The 12149-nt window shown below is 36.8% G+C and overlaps 1 protein-coding gene across 1 annotated transcript in view; it reads left to right on the forward strand.

Annotated features, from left to right (window-relative positions):
* The first annotated feature begins 4327 nt into the window (after positions 1-4327).
* Positions 4328-12149, forward strand: part of LOC120421979 (uncharacterized) — a 35546-nt gene continuing 27724 nt past the window's right edge. The window contains exon 1 of the mRNA XM_039585290.2: positions 4328-4499. The gene's annotated coding sequence lies outside the window, so the exon portion shown is untranslated. The remainder of the gene's footprint in view (positions 4500-12149) is intronic.

The raw sequence follows: 12149 nt of genomic DNA on the forward strand, positions 1-12149 counted from the left end.
CCCCTCCTTCACCGAAGGTGCTGCGGGGTTTCGTACACACAATATTGCAAATAAACTAGTGATTTTACCATTGAAGCTATAAATATCGATTACACAAGAAATAAAAAAGAATTGTGATTTGAAATTCATTTTTATGCCGGGAGCTATTTTCCAATAAAAAATAGCGGCAGTAAAAAACCAAGCACCAAGCAAGCAAGCAGTTCAACATTGAGCCAGCAACTCAAAGTGTGGTGGTTGGGTGATAGTTTGCTCCACGATGGAGAGCTGGGAGTGCGCGCCAAAGGATTTAACAATCTGCATATTAAGCAGCAGCAGTAGTAGAGTGTGGTGGCTGTTGAAAACTGGACGATCCAGTGCGGCTTTGAATTTTAAATTCCCACCGAGATTTCAACGGTTTAGTGCAAATTTGGAAGCTGCAAATAGTTGTGTTTATTGCTGCGCAATGCGGTGTTAATTATACTTTTTCCGGAAAAGTGAAAGCCGTCGGATGTAATTAAACTGTGACTGTGCTTAGTTGTGTTTCAATCTCGATTTAGTATATTTTCTGAAGTGAAAAGTATCAGAAAAGTAAATAAAATTGATGCCTAAACCCTTTGCTATCCAGTTTTAGATTTTTCTTTTAATTTATCCAAGGAGTCATATTGAACAATTTTTGTTTATTGACTCAACATATTTCCTGATCGATTTGGTGTCCTCGGCAAAATTGGAGGTGACGGTTTGTTTATCATTTCTTGAAGTTGAATTTCCGAAATTTATGTTTTTTAATAAACGATATTTTATTTTATACGCACGTTATATACGTAAGTGTTTAGGATGTTGGAAAATCTGATACCAGGATTATGATTATGTGTTTTTTTTAAATATAAATCGTAAGCTCCAATTCCAAATTTTTATATTGGAAAATGCAACATTTACAAGTATATTTGCAATCCGCCAAAAATAAGAATTCTGCCATACAATCAAAAATACACATAATTTGAAAAAAAAAAAACATATATTTTGGATATACCGAGCCGAACCGTTAATGGCTGAAAGGTTCGTTAATAAAGACAATTAACTAACTAATATTTTATACATTTTCATGAAATGCTTTCAGGTTGCAACCAATTATGTAAAATTATGCACTAATCCCTCCCGCAATGATAATTATAAAAAGTCTGTTTAATATATACCTTGACTTAAATCATAAACACACGGGACGAATTGAGACAGTGGTTTAATCCAATTTTTTGCAAAATATTTTGATATTTTTGTTTGATTTCGGTTAGAACATGCTCAGAATAACAAAAAACAATGGTTTCAACATTCGTAACTGTGTTGTGCCCTAAAAAGTTTGTCCCAATTCAGACTGTAGTCTCGATTCACCCGAGTTTACGGTATCATGAGTGTGGGTGACATTAAGTCTGGGGGGTGAGATTGAGTCAAAGTGATTTTTTTTTACAGATTTTGCAATTTCTAAGGTTCTTCCCAATAAAACTTAATTAGGTTTGAAGCGTTGTTTAGGGATCATCTAATGAACAATTACTGAATAAATCACGGTTCTAGAACATATACTGTCATTGTGGCAGCTGTCTCAAGTTGGAGTAAGTTTTTTTTTTTGCAAAAAATCAATGTACTTCTTGACTATTTAAAAAAAAATGCTCGAATTGAACCTAAATGTTTGGATGACTTGTTTTGACCATATATTTGTATTTGGGCATTATTTTATTTACTTTTTTTAAAATGTTTTACATTTAAAGTAAAGTTTATCAAATTTCATCATATTTTAAATAAATAAATAAAATTGCGGTCTATGTTGATAAGTTGAATTAACATTTCTTAAACATTATCACATCAAATAATTTGAGCAACCAAAGATTTAACATAAAAACTAACTTAATCCACCTATGTGGTTGATGCCTTCCTCACTTTTTACCAGCAATAAGTAATATGAGTGGTTTGGACACATATTTCAGCTAATTTTTAGATCTAGAAAAATAAGTACACAGATATAATTTAAGTGGTCATAACTTGAGACAGGGTTGCCAAATCTTCAATGTTGTGGACTCGTTGGAAAGGTCTCTCGATTACCTAACCAACGATGGGTCGGATGATGGATCCGGACATCGTTTACATACATTTAAGTGAGATCCGGCTTCAAAAAAGTACATAAATATCACTTAAGTGGTCATAACTCGAGACAGGGTTGCCAGATCTTCATTGCTGTGGACTCGTTGGAAAAGTCTCTCGATTACCTAACCAACGATGGGTCGGATGATGGATCCGGATATCGTTTACATACATTTAAGTGAGATCCGGCTTCAAAAAAGTACATAAATATCACTTAAGTGGTCATAACTCGAGACAGGGTTGCCAGATCTGCAATGTTTTAGACTCGTTGGAAAGGTCTCTCGATTACCTAACCAACGATGGGTCGGATGATGGATCCGGACATCGTTTACATATATTTAAGTGAGATCCGGCTTAAAAAATGTACATTAATATCACTTAAGTGGTCATAACTCGAGACAGGGTTGCCAGATCTGCAATGTTTTAGACTCGTTGGAAAGGTCTCTCGATTACCTAACCAACGATGGGTCGGATGATGGATCCGGACATCGTTTACATACATTTAAGTGAGATCCGGCTTCAAAAAAGTACATAAATATCACTTAAGTGGTCATAACTCGAGACAGGGTTGCCAGATCTGCAATGTTGTGGACTCGTTGGAAAGGTCTTTCGATTACCTAATCAACGGGTCGGATGATGGATCCGGACATCGTTTACATGCATATAAATGAGATCCGGATATATGTGAAAACACATTTTTATACATAACTTTTGAACTAGTTATCGAAACTTCAAACAATTCAATAGCGATGTATGGGACCCTATACCAAGTCGATTGCAACTGGTTTGATCAAAATCGGTTCAGCCAGTGCTGAGAAAACTCAGTGAGAATTTTGGTCACATACATACATACACACACACATACACACACATACAAGCACACATACACACACACACATACACACACACAGACATTTGTTCAGTTTTCGATTCTGAGTCGATATGTATACATGAAGGTGGGTCTTTGAGCTTTTAATAAAAAGTTCATTTTTAGAGCAGGATTATAGCCTTACCTAAGTGAGGAAGGCAAAAACCTTTCCAAATGCATCAAAAGTTGATTCAAAAATGGCTTCTTTGCTATTAATTTTTTTTGGAGAGTTTACAGAGGATTAATATTTACTTTTTATCAGACTTTGTTCTTTATGATTCAGAATTTATTTACTTCAAATACTAATTTCGATTTTTTAGTGTAAATTTGACATAGATGTGTTTGTGTTTGGGCACCCGTGTGGATCAATCGGAACGCGCACTGGACTCACAATACAGAGATCGTTGGTTCGAATCCCACGGTGAGCGTTTTAAAAATTCTTTGTGTAAATATGAGTTATCGGCGCCATCGCTCCGTGCCATACTCTTGTACACTTAGGAGCCAAGGGCGGCGAAGTCCTTATAGATAAAAGGAAGACATTAGTGGACGGTACTAGCAATAGTGGCCAACAGCGATAAAGTCAACTTCGTGTGTTCTTTACTGCAATGTAAAATAATGTGATTGGGAATAATAATGTTTGTTTTAACTTTTGCACATACATATATTTGTGTATATTTGAGAGTAATAAGTTCTAAATTCTTTGTTTCTCTGAAAAATAGAGTATGAGGGCAAAAGCGCGCAACAATCATGTTCTACTTATTTTTTACGTAAAAATCTCATGTTTGGGGTTTCAACTAGAATCAATCCTATATTTTTTTTTTTAAATTGTAATTTTTTTTGAAATTTTTCTTCTTCTTATTTTTAGCACCTGTTTTCCAAAAAAAATGGGGCAAAGGTGCGCTCTACAATTTTTATACATTTTGGAATGAAAAAAGTCAATCGCATTGGATATCTTGATAATATCAATTCAAAATCTTTGGAAATACGTATTTCTGCCAAAATTGGGCTAAACATAACTCAATAAACACTTCGTCCCGCATAGTGCGCACCTGTGCCCCACAAACGTGGCACACACAAAATTTCAGCTATATCTGATTCCATAAAACCGTTTCAATTTGTTAAAATATTCTTAATTTGGATAGAAAAGTTTCCTAAATGAGCATAAGTTTCACATTCTTCATCGATTCCAATTACAAAAAAGCACGTTTAACAAAATCTTACTGAGAATGCTCTCCCAGTTCTCTTAATTATTTACCAAAACACATTGAAAATGGATTAATGTTGAACTATTGCAACTATTTGATTGTTATTTATAATCTTTTTTTCATTATTCAATAGGAACACAGTGTGTAGTTTTTACAAGTGAAGTGTTCAGTAACTTAAATCGTAATAGTTAAGAAGTGAAACATCCTAATCCGGTGAAAAATAACCAACACAAACGACTGCAGAGGACTACTAACAGTGGTTTTATATGAAACGCATAAAGCAAATGTAAAGTTTCATCCAATACTTGATAGTTCATGTAAGTATAAATCTGTAATTTCTTTAGTTCTTACAAACCTTAAAAGCTACCAAAAATCAAAAATGTGTCGAGGTCATTTACCTCTTGATGACGAGACGCCCATGTTTCGAAACTGGACATTATTTTTCCAAAATTTCCCCTCCGCACTCTCGCACACACTGTTGCTACTTGCTCGAACAAAGGGGGAAAACAAATTTCGACAGGGGTCCTTTGCTGCATTCGCTGTTTAACTTTATTCTTTCGTATTTCTACTTATCCGCTATGCTTCCCACCATGCATGCATTAATTAATATCATTTTTTAGAATTTTTTGATTTTTTTTTGCTACTCAATATACAAATGTTTGAAACATTACCTTTGAAACTTAGTTTGTTTAGATGGACTTGCAACAAAATAATTAAAAACATGTTTTATGACAGTTTGGGAAATACAAGTAAGTTTCTACCAAATAGTTTGCAAGATAATGTGTAATAATATAGTAAAAATCGGTAAACATAATAAAAGTTGGACCGAAACCTGTCACGAGAATTTATCCAATTTCGAATGAGGAGACTGGAATTTTGTTTTACGCCCTTTTTTGCAAGGCTTATCTTCTATATATATAAAAAAATTCGACGGTTTTGTTCGAACGCGAATCAATTCAATACGGAGAGTCGGATTGAGGTGCTTTTTGTTGCGTTGGGTTCGTTTAAGTCCAAGGAAGGTTCTTACGCCAAAAAGTGACAACTTTGGCCACTCTTTAACCGATTCCGGAGAATCTGCAGATTGTATGGGAAAAGCTACGAAATACAAATTTTGATCACAGGAGGCCGAAAAAGCAAACAAGCTAAAAACGTCAACAAACGAAAAAAAAGACAAGACGAAGTTTGTCCGGGTTAGCTTGTTTAATATATATATTTTTTGAATCTTGGTTAATAATTTCCTTAAACAGTTTTAATTTGGATTTTTTTGCAATGTTAAAATCACTACAGTTTTTTTTTATTGATGTAGGGGTAAGCGTGATTGCCTCTCACCCAGTCGGCCTGGGTTCGATCCCAGACGGTCCCGGTGGCATTTTTCGAGACGAGATTTGTCTGATCACGCCTTCCGTCGGACGGGAAGTAAATGTTGGCCCCGGACTAACCTAAAAAGGTTAGGTCGTTAGCTCAGTACAGGTGTAGGAGTCGTCTCCCTGGGTCCTGTCTCGGTCAGTTGGACAGTTGGACAGTTGGACTAACAATTCAAAGGTCGTCAGTTCGAATCCCGGGGTGGATGGGAGCTATGGTGTAAAAAGAGGTTTGCAATTGCCTCAACAATCAAGCCTTCGAACACCTAGTTTCGAGTAGGAATCTCGCAATCGAGAACGCCAAGGCAATGCTGTAGAGCGAATAATTTGGTTTGATGTTTTTTTTGATTTATAATTGAAGTTGGGAATGAAAATCTTAGGGATTATATGAATAATCGTTGTTCAACTTTTGAATATTTTTACATGAGTCATCGCACATTACAAATTACTGTTATTTACAATTGAAATATGTTCCAGTTCTGAGGAAAATGAGATGAAATTAACAAAAAAATAACAACGTTTCAATCAACAGAAAATCAAATGTCGTTCATATTTCCTTTTCGTCAGAGATCTGCACAAACCACTCACACACTTCAACATAATTTCCTTCTCATTTATTCAATGACTTGTCCATTCTATATTTTTCACATATCTGATAGCTTTTTTTTCTTTTCCTCTGCTGATATTATTCGCGACGACCAGAGCTTCGATTGCTTTTCCGCTCTCTGTCTATTTAGGCGCAAATAATCCACCCCAGAGGCAAAATCTCATAATAATGTATGAAAAGCCACCATCAGTCCGTGTTGGTGAGCAACGACGCGACAGGACAAGACGGGACAAAGTATGGGCCAGTGTCCACAAGTGCCACAAATGAAGCAAATGCAAACACACACACCCACATACATGAAAACGTCGTCAGCATTCCCGATGATGGACTTTCCATACTTTCTATTTCCTAATTTCACAAAAAATAAATTGGAGGAAAATTATTAATATTTATTTATTGATGATACGATCAGAAATATTGATAAGAAACCAGGCGCATGACGAAAATGAAAGGGAAAACTGGTTGGCATTGAGACGTCACCGCAGTTGTGGCACTTTCGACTCATATACATAAGTGTGTTAGAGTATATTTTTTATATAGTTACCCCACTCTGTCAGATAGTGAAACACGATAAAGACATCCGAAATTGCGAACACTATTCAGGTGACGGGGGAGGGGGAGGGAGGTTTACACAAAAGGCGCGATGCTGCAACTGAAGTTATCATTGCTAGAGGAAAAGAGTGGAAACGACAGATGGAGGAAATGTTAGGAGAAATCATTCTAATCCTGATTTGCCTTGCTAGATCTAGGACATTTTTTGCATTGATTTAAAGAACCACCATTTTTCTAGATCAACTCTGCCTCCATAGTGCGAAATCTCAAAGATCAGCGACTTGATAAGAAATTAGTAGGCCACACAACGTCCATGTAATATTACTGTGATTTTGTTTAATCAGAATAGTCCCACATAAGTTTTTATCATGTTTCAATAACACTTTCGTTTTAAAGCCTAATTTGGTTTAAACGTTGAAAATATTTGTCAAGAACATAAAAAGAGAATCAGGCATCCCTATACTATCTCTTAGAAGCAATTCTCCACAAAATTAACCGATTTCAAGAATTTTCAATTTTTGTGTGCCCATACTAGTCTGTATGCATTTTTGGCAGCAACTCACAAAAAAATGGTTATGCAAATCAAATATTCTTACATATATGTATCTTGACAAAAAATTATATGATCGATTTGGTGTCTTGGGTAAAATTGTAGGTATTGGTTAGGGCTCCCCAAAAACTAAGAATTCTTTAAAAAATCACAATTTTTTTCAATGGTTTTTTAATGATAAGTCGAATTCCCGAAATCTATATTTTTTAAATTTAAGATTTGCACTGCAAAAAATCCGATGTTAAAATCGCATGTCAAAGCTTGCACACAAGCCTTTCTCATTTTGAGGTCATGTCGAGGAATTTAAGGTGCTCATTTCTTAAATGATAGATTATGATGTTAGGAACAATGTTTTCTTAGACAAGAAAATATAATAAAATACTTTCTCGCTCCCCCTATTTGATTTACTGAAAAAAGTCACTTTTTTGAACAAATTTTCTAAGTCGCTTGGAATCCATACAAAAACTAGTTCATTCTGGTGTGAAATGTGAAATTAAATATGTCTTTATTGAACTTTCTTATAATAATTACATTTCTTTTACATGCTAAGTTGTGTGGCTTAATGCTCTTCATCTTTGTTGTATTTATCGTTTTATTATTAAATGTTCAATTTTTTTTATTTACTTCAAATACACAATTCAAAATTAAATACACACCAGATATGATTTTAAACGCAGGAAAATGTATTTCAAATTGTTTTTAGTTGATAAAAATATTGAGGTTTAAAAAAAAATGTTGCCCCCTAATTTTTCGCACCGATTTTGAAGGGGGGGTTTTAAATTTTTAAACATTTAAAAAATGATGATTTTTTTCTTCAAAATCCAACTTAAAGTGTCTGTAAATTGAATTTAAAACCCATACACATATTCTCTGTGGCTTGAAAAATTCGTTTTCTCCAAAAACAGATAAAAAAATTCTAAAATTTCAAAATACAGATTCTATAGGAAATCGAAAAAACGAAGTTGACTTTTATAGCTGTCGGCCACCATTGCTAGTACCAACCACTAGTGTCTTCCTTTTTATCTACAAGGACTTCGTCGCCCTGGGCTCCTAAGTGTATGAAAGTATGGCACGGAGCGACGGCGTCGAATACCCATATTTACACAAAGAATTTTAGAGCGCCCGCCGCGGGATTCGAACCGGCGACCTCTGGATTGGAGTCCAGTGCGCGGTCCGATTGATCCACACGGGCGGGACACGGAAATCGACTTATAGTAATAAAGCAGTTCCATATGAAAATTAAAGAAAAACAACGTTTCTTAATCCACCATTAGGTGGTTGGTGCCATCCTCATATTTACAAAGTATTAATGAAAATAAGTTTATGAAAAAAATATATACCTGATACAGATTTTTCCAGAAAACATGCAGAAAACAGACAACCGGGCGTTTCGCAACTGGCGCGACTCTCGTACGTAAACAAAATGACCCTTCTTTTGAGGTTATGCAAAAAATCACCCTTTTTTGTAGATACAAAAATCTTTTTCTTGACACAACTTTTTAAATACTTTACTAAACAGAATAAATTTTTATAGGGTCTTATGAGACCCCAAAACGAACCGAATAAGGCTGACCCGGCCAAAATCGGTTCGGCCAGTTCTGAGAAAATCGTGTGGAAAAAAAACATGTCTACACACATCCCCACAGACATTTGCTCAGAATTTAATTCTGAGTCGATATGTATACGTGAAAATATATCTAGAATGTAGATTTAAGAAGTTCAATTTTCGAGTGACTTTATAGCCTTGTCACAGTGAGGTGAGAAAGGCAAAAATAAATCATAACTTCGCTCCATTTTAACCGATTTTAGGTGTCTTGGACGCAAATGAAAAGTGATGAGTTTGGCTTTCACGGAAAAATAGATTGATGACCAAAAAATCTAGCCAAATATTTGAAAAAGTCATGTGAAAAGTTAAAATGCCGTTTTGACGGTGTCTGGACCAAATGTCTGGAAATATTTTCAACAGATTCCTCGGAGTCTACGTTACATATCAAAAAGTGGGCGAGGTTCATTAACAGGATTTGGAGATATGATTATTTGAAAAAAATCAGTGTTTTTCGACGCATCGCGCGCAAAAACGAGAAAATTACAAAAACGAAAAAAAAAAATCAACTGTTTTCACTAAAACTGCGTTAACTTGAACATTTCAGCGATGACCTGTAGATGTGTGGGTACCAAAAGTCGCGTATTTTAATAACGGAAATTTTGATACTCAAACATGTACAGGTCATCGCTGAAATGATTCTGTGACGAACTGCTGCGTTAGTACAGTGCCACCCTCTTTTTTAGCGAGAAATCATTAGAAAATCGAGCCCCATAGTTTAATAACAAAAACAATAAATATGAAGGCCAGCTTTTAATTTAATAACTTTTGAGCAGAAGTTAATTTTAATAGGTTTGTTTATCTTTTTTTTATTTGTAAGAAACCTGTCTTTATTAGCAATTTGTTTTTAATGCAGTTCAGGAGGCTGGTTTAATTATTGATTTCGATGAATTTGTAAGATGTTAGTAAACTGACAATTTTCATTCTCTTTTCTTTGTATTTAGCTGCTCAGCTACTCTGTAATTTGCTTTTGCTTTAAAAGTTTCAATGTTATTTTTGGTTGGAAACGAAATAAGTATTTCTGCGTTAAATTCATTGCTTTTGGCTCGAAGCTTAACTTTTCCGCGTCTGTCCTTCTACCAAAATTTCTCGAGCACAGCACAGATGAATTTCATACTCTATTTTCCGTCGTCCGGCCGTTTATGTCCATAATTTTTCCGCTCAAAAATTTTTATATCCACACTCGGCTTACACACGGACAAACCCACCACACACATTCTATGGTTGTATTTGTGCGCAAATGAGTGTGTGTTTGGGGGTGGCCCACCTCGCCGAATTTCGGGGGATGTTATTGCAAGGAGTCGTCGTCGTCGTCGTCGTACAGAGCAGATGAAATTAATAACGTGCGATAAAGGAAAAGTCGGAAAACGGACACAAGGAAGGAGGAAAATGTAAAAATGGGAAAAGTTTTTATTTTCGATTTCTGCCCGGCCCAGCCCAGTCTTGTTCAGAGTGACGGGGAGGAGGTGGTTTTGGGGTGGTTAATGGTGGTGGTGGGAGGGGGTTGTATGAAAGTCTTAATTTTTTCTTCATTCAGCACCACCGTGACGATTTGCGCCCCGTCGAAGTATGATGGTGTGCGTGGCGACCCGCTGGTGTGTGGGTGCGGAGTATGTACACAAGGCCAGAGTGATAGCAACGGACGAATCTTTTTTTTTCGCCACTTCTCGGACGTTGCCGAATCGTCGAGGGTGGATAGGATGAGTTATAGTTTCTTGTTCTGCCGCTGGCTCCTCGCTCCTTGCTTCCAGCTCCAGGGTTTTCCTTGTATGTATAAGGTTTCGCAAGAAGTTGTCGGACCGCTTTCCTCCCGGCGGCGTTCTGTTACGCAGGGATGCCAGGTTTCGATAAAATAAATAATTTTCTTAGCATTTATCTCACCTTTGACATTTTTTTTTATTTTTTTTGCATAATTTTACTAAATGATTAGAACTAAGTTTGATTTGTAAAATCGTTTTTGAAGCCACTAACATAAAAATATGGTCAAAACCTTGCTGGAATACCACTTTTTGTGGAATTGTTTATCACTGTGTTTATCTGGAAAAGGTGAGACCGATTTTCTAAAAAGTTCATTGGATGAAGTATATTAATTTTTTGTATACATGTTTAAAAACATAAAATAAGAAAAAAACACTTCGTATGCGAAATAACCTATGCCGCGAGTCACCTGTAAATCAACTTAGGGGTTTGATAAAAATGCTTTATGAAAAATATTTTAAAAAATATTGTATTTTTCAACACATACTTTAAAAAGTTTTTTTAAAAACTGGCACCCCTCCAACTCTGTGTGCGTGCGTGTGCGTATGTGTAGGATGATTTTGTACTGTCCATTTTCTTGAACCTCCCTCATCCCCCTCCCTAACTTTCCACACATCCCCTCCGGTGCCGTATCCCGTCCTCATCTTTGCCTCATCAGGACTCGCAAGCTAGCCCAACTGTGGTGAACTGGTGAGGAGCGAAGGGAAGGACGAAGGGGTCGAGTTTTTCTTTTCAGCTTTCCATCACGCCCTGCTCGATTCAGCTCTCCACCCTCCCCCCCACTCTCCCACAGCCCTCCTCCCCCTGTCAATCGAAAGTGTACAATTTTCCTGGCTTTTCTTCGCAGATTCTGTGACGAACTGCTGCGGCGCGCGCCGTGAAAAACGAAAAACCGAAAACGCTTGTATGTTTTCCTTTAAGCTGATCGAAATTGTTTCTCTCTCAGTCTCTCGCTCCTTTTTTTTCGGGTGGAATGATGGATGGACGCACGGTGACGGAAGGATGTTTCACTCAAGACTGTCTGCACACGCACACACACACACACACACACACACACATTGGCACACCCGAATGACGACATGTATGAGGGTGTGTGAGTGTGAAGGGGGAAGGGGGGTCATTTCTCCCAGCTCAAGTGGACGTCGGCGTCGTCGTTATCGGGCCAGATGGATGAGTTTAAAGGACGAAATTAAGTCGATATTTTTAAAGTTTAGACAAGGCCACGTCTGGGTACACATTAAAGAGGGTAAAGGTTGCCGAATCAATAAATCATTGTGCCCGGTCGTGCCTGGTGAACGGATGAAAGTGTGTGTGTGTGTGTGTGTGCGTGGGCGGGCAGCGATAAAGTAGTATCGATTTTGAAGAATTAAATGCCACACATTTTCCAAATCGGCGGTGGGGGGTTTTTATCTGGGAAAGCACAAGCAAAAACTGTGGAAAAGGTCAGTCGTTTTAAAGCAATGATTTGCCAATTTTTGGGGGTTTGTGTCAGCTTCAAGGGCGAGAACTTTAGAGTTTTCTATGGACTTTGAAGTT

The sequence above is a fragment of the Culex pipiens genome, chromosome 3 (genome assembly GCF_016801865.2).
Source record: "Culex pipiens pallens isolate TS chromosome 3, TS_CPP_V2, whole genome shotgun sequence".
Taxonomy (NCBI): Eukaryota; Metazoa; Arthropoda; class Insecta; order Diptera; family Culicidae; genus Culex; species Culex pipiens.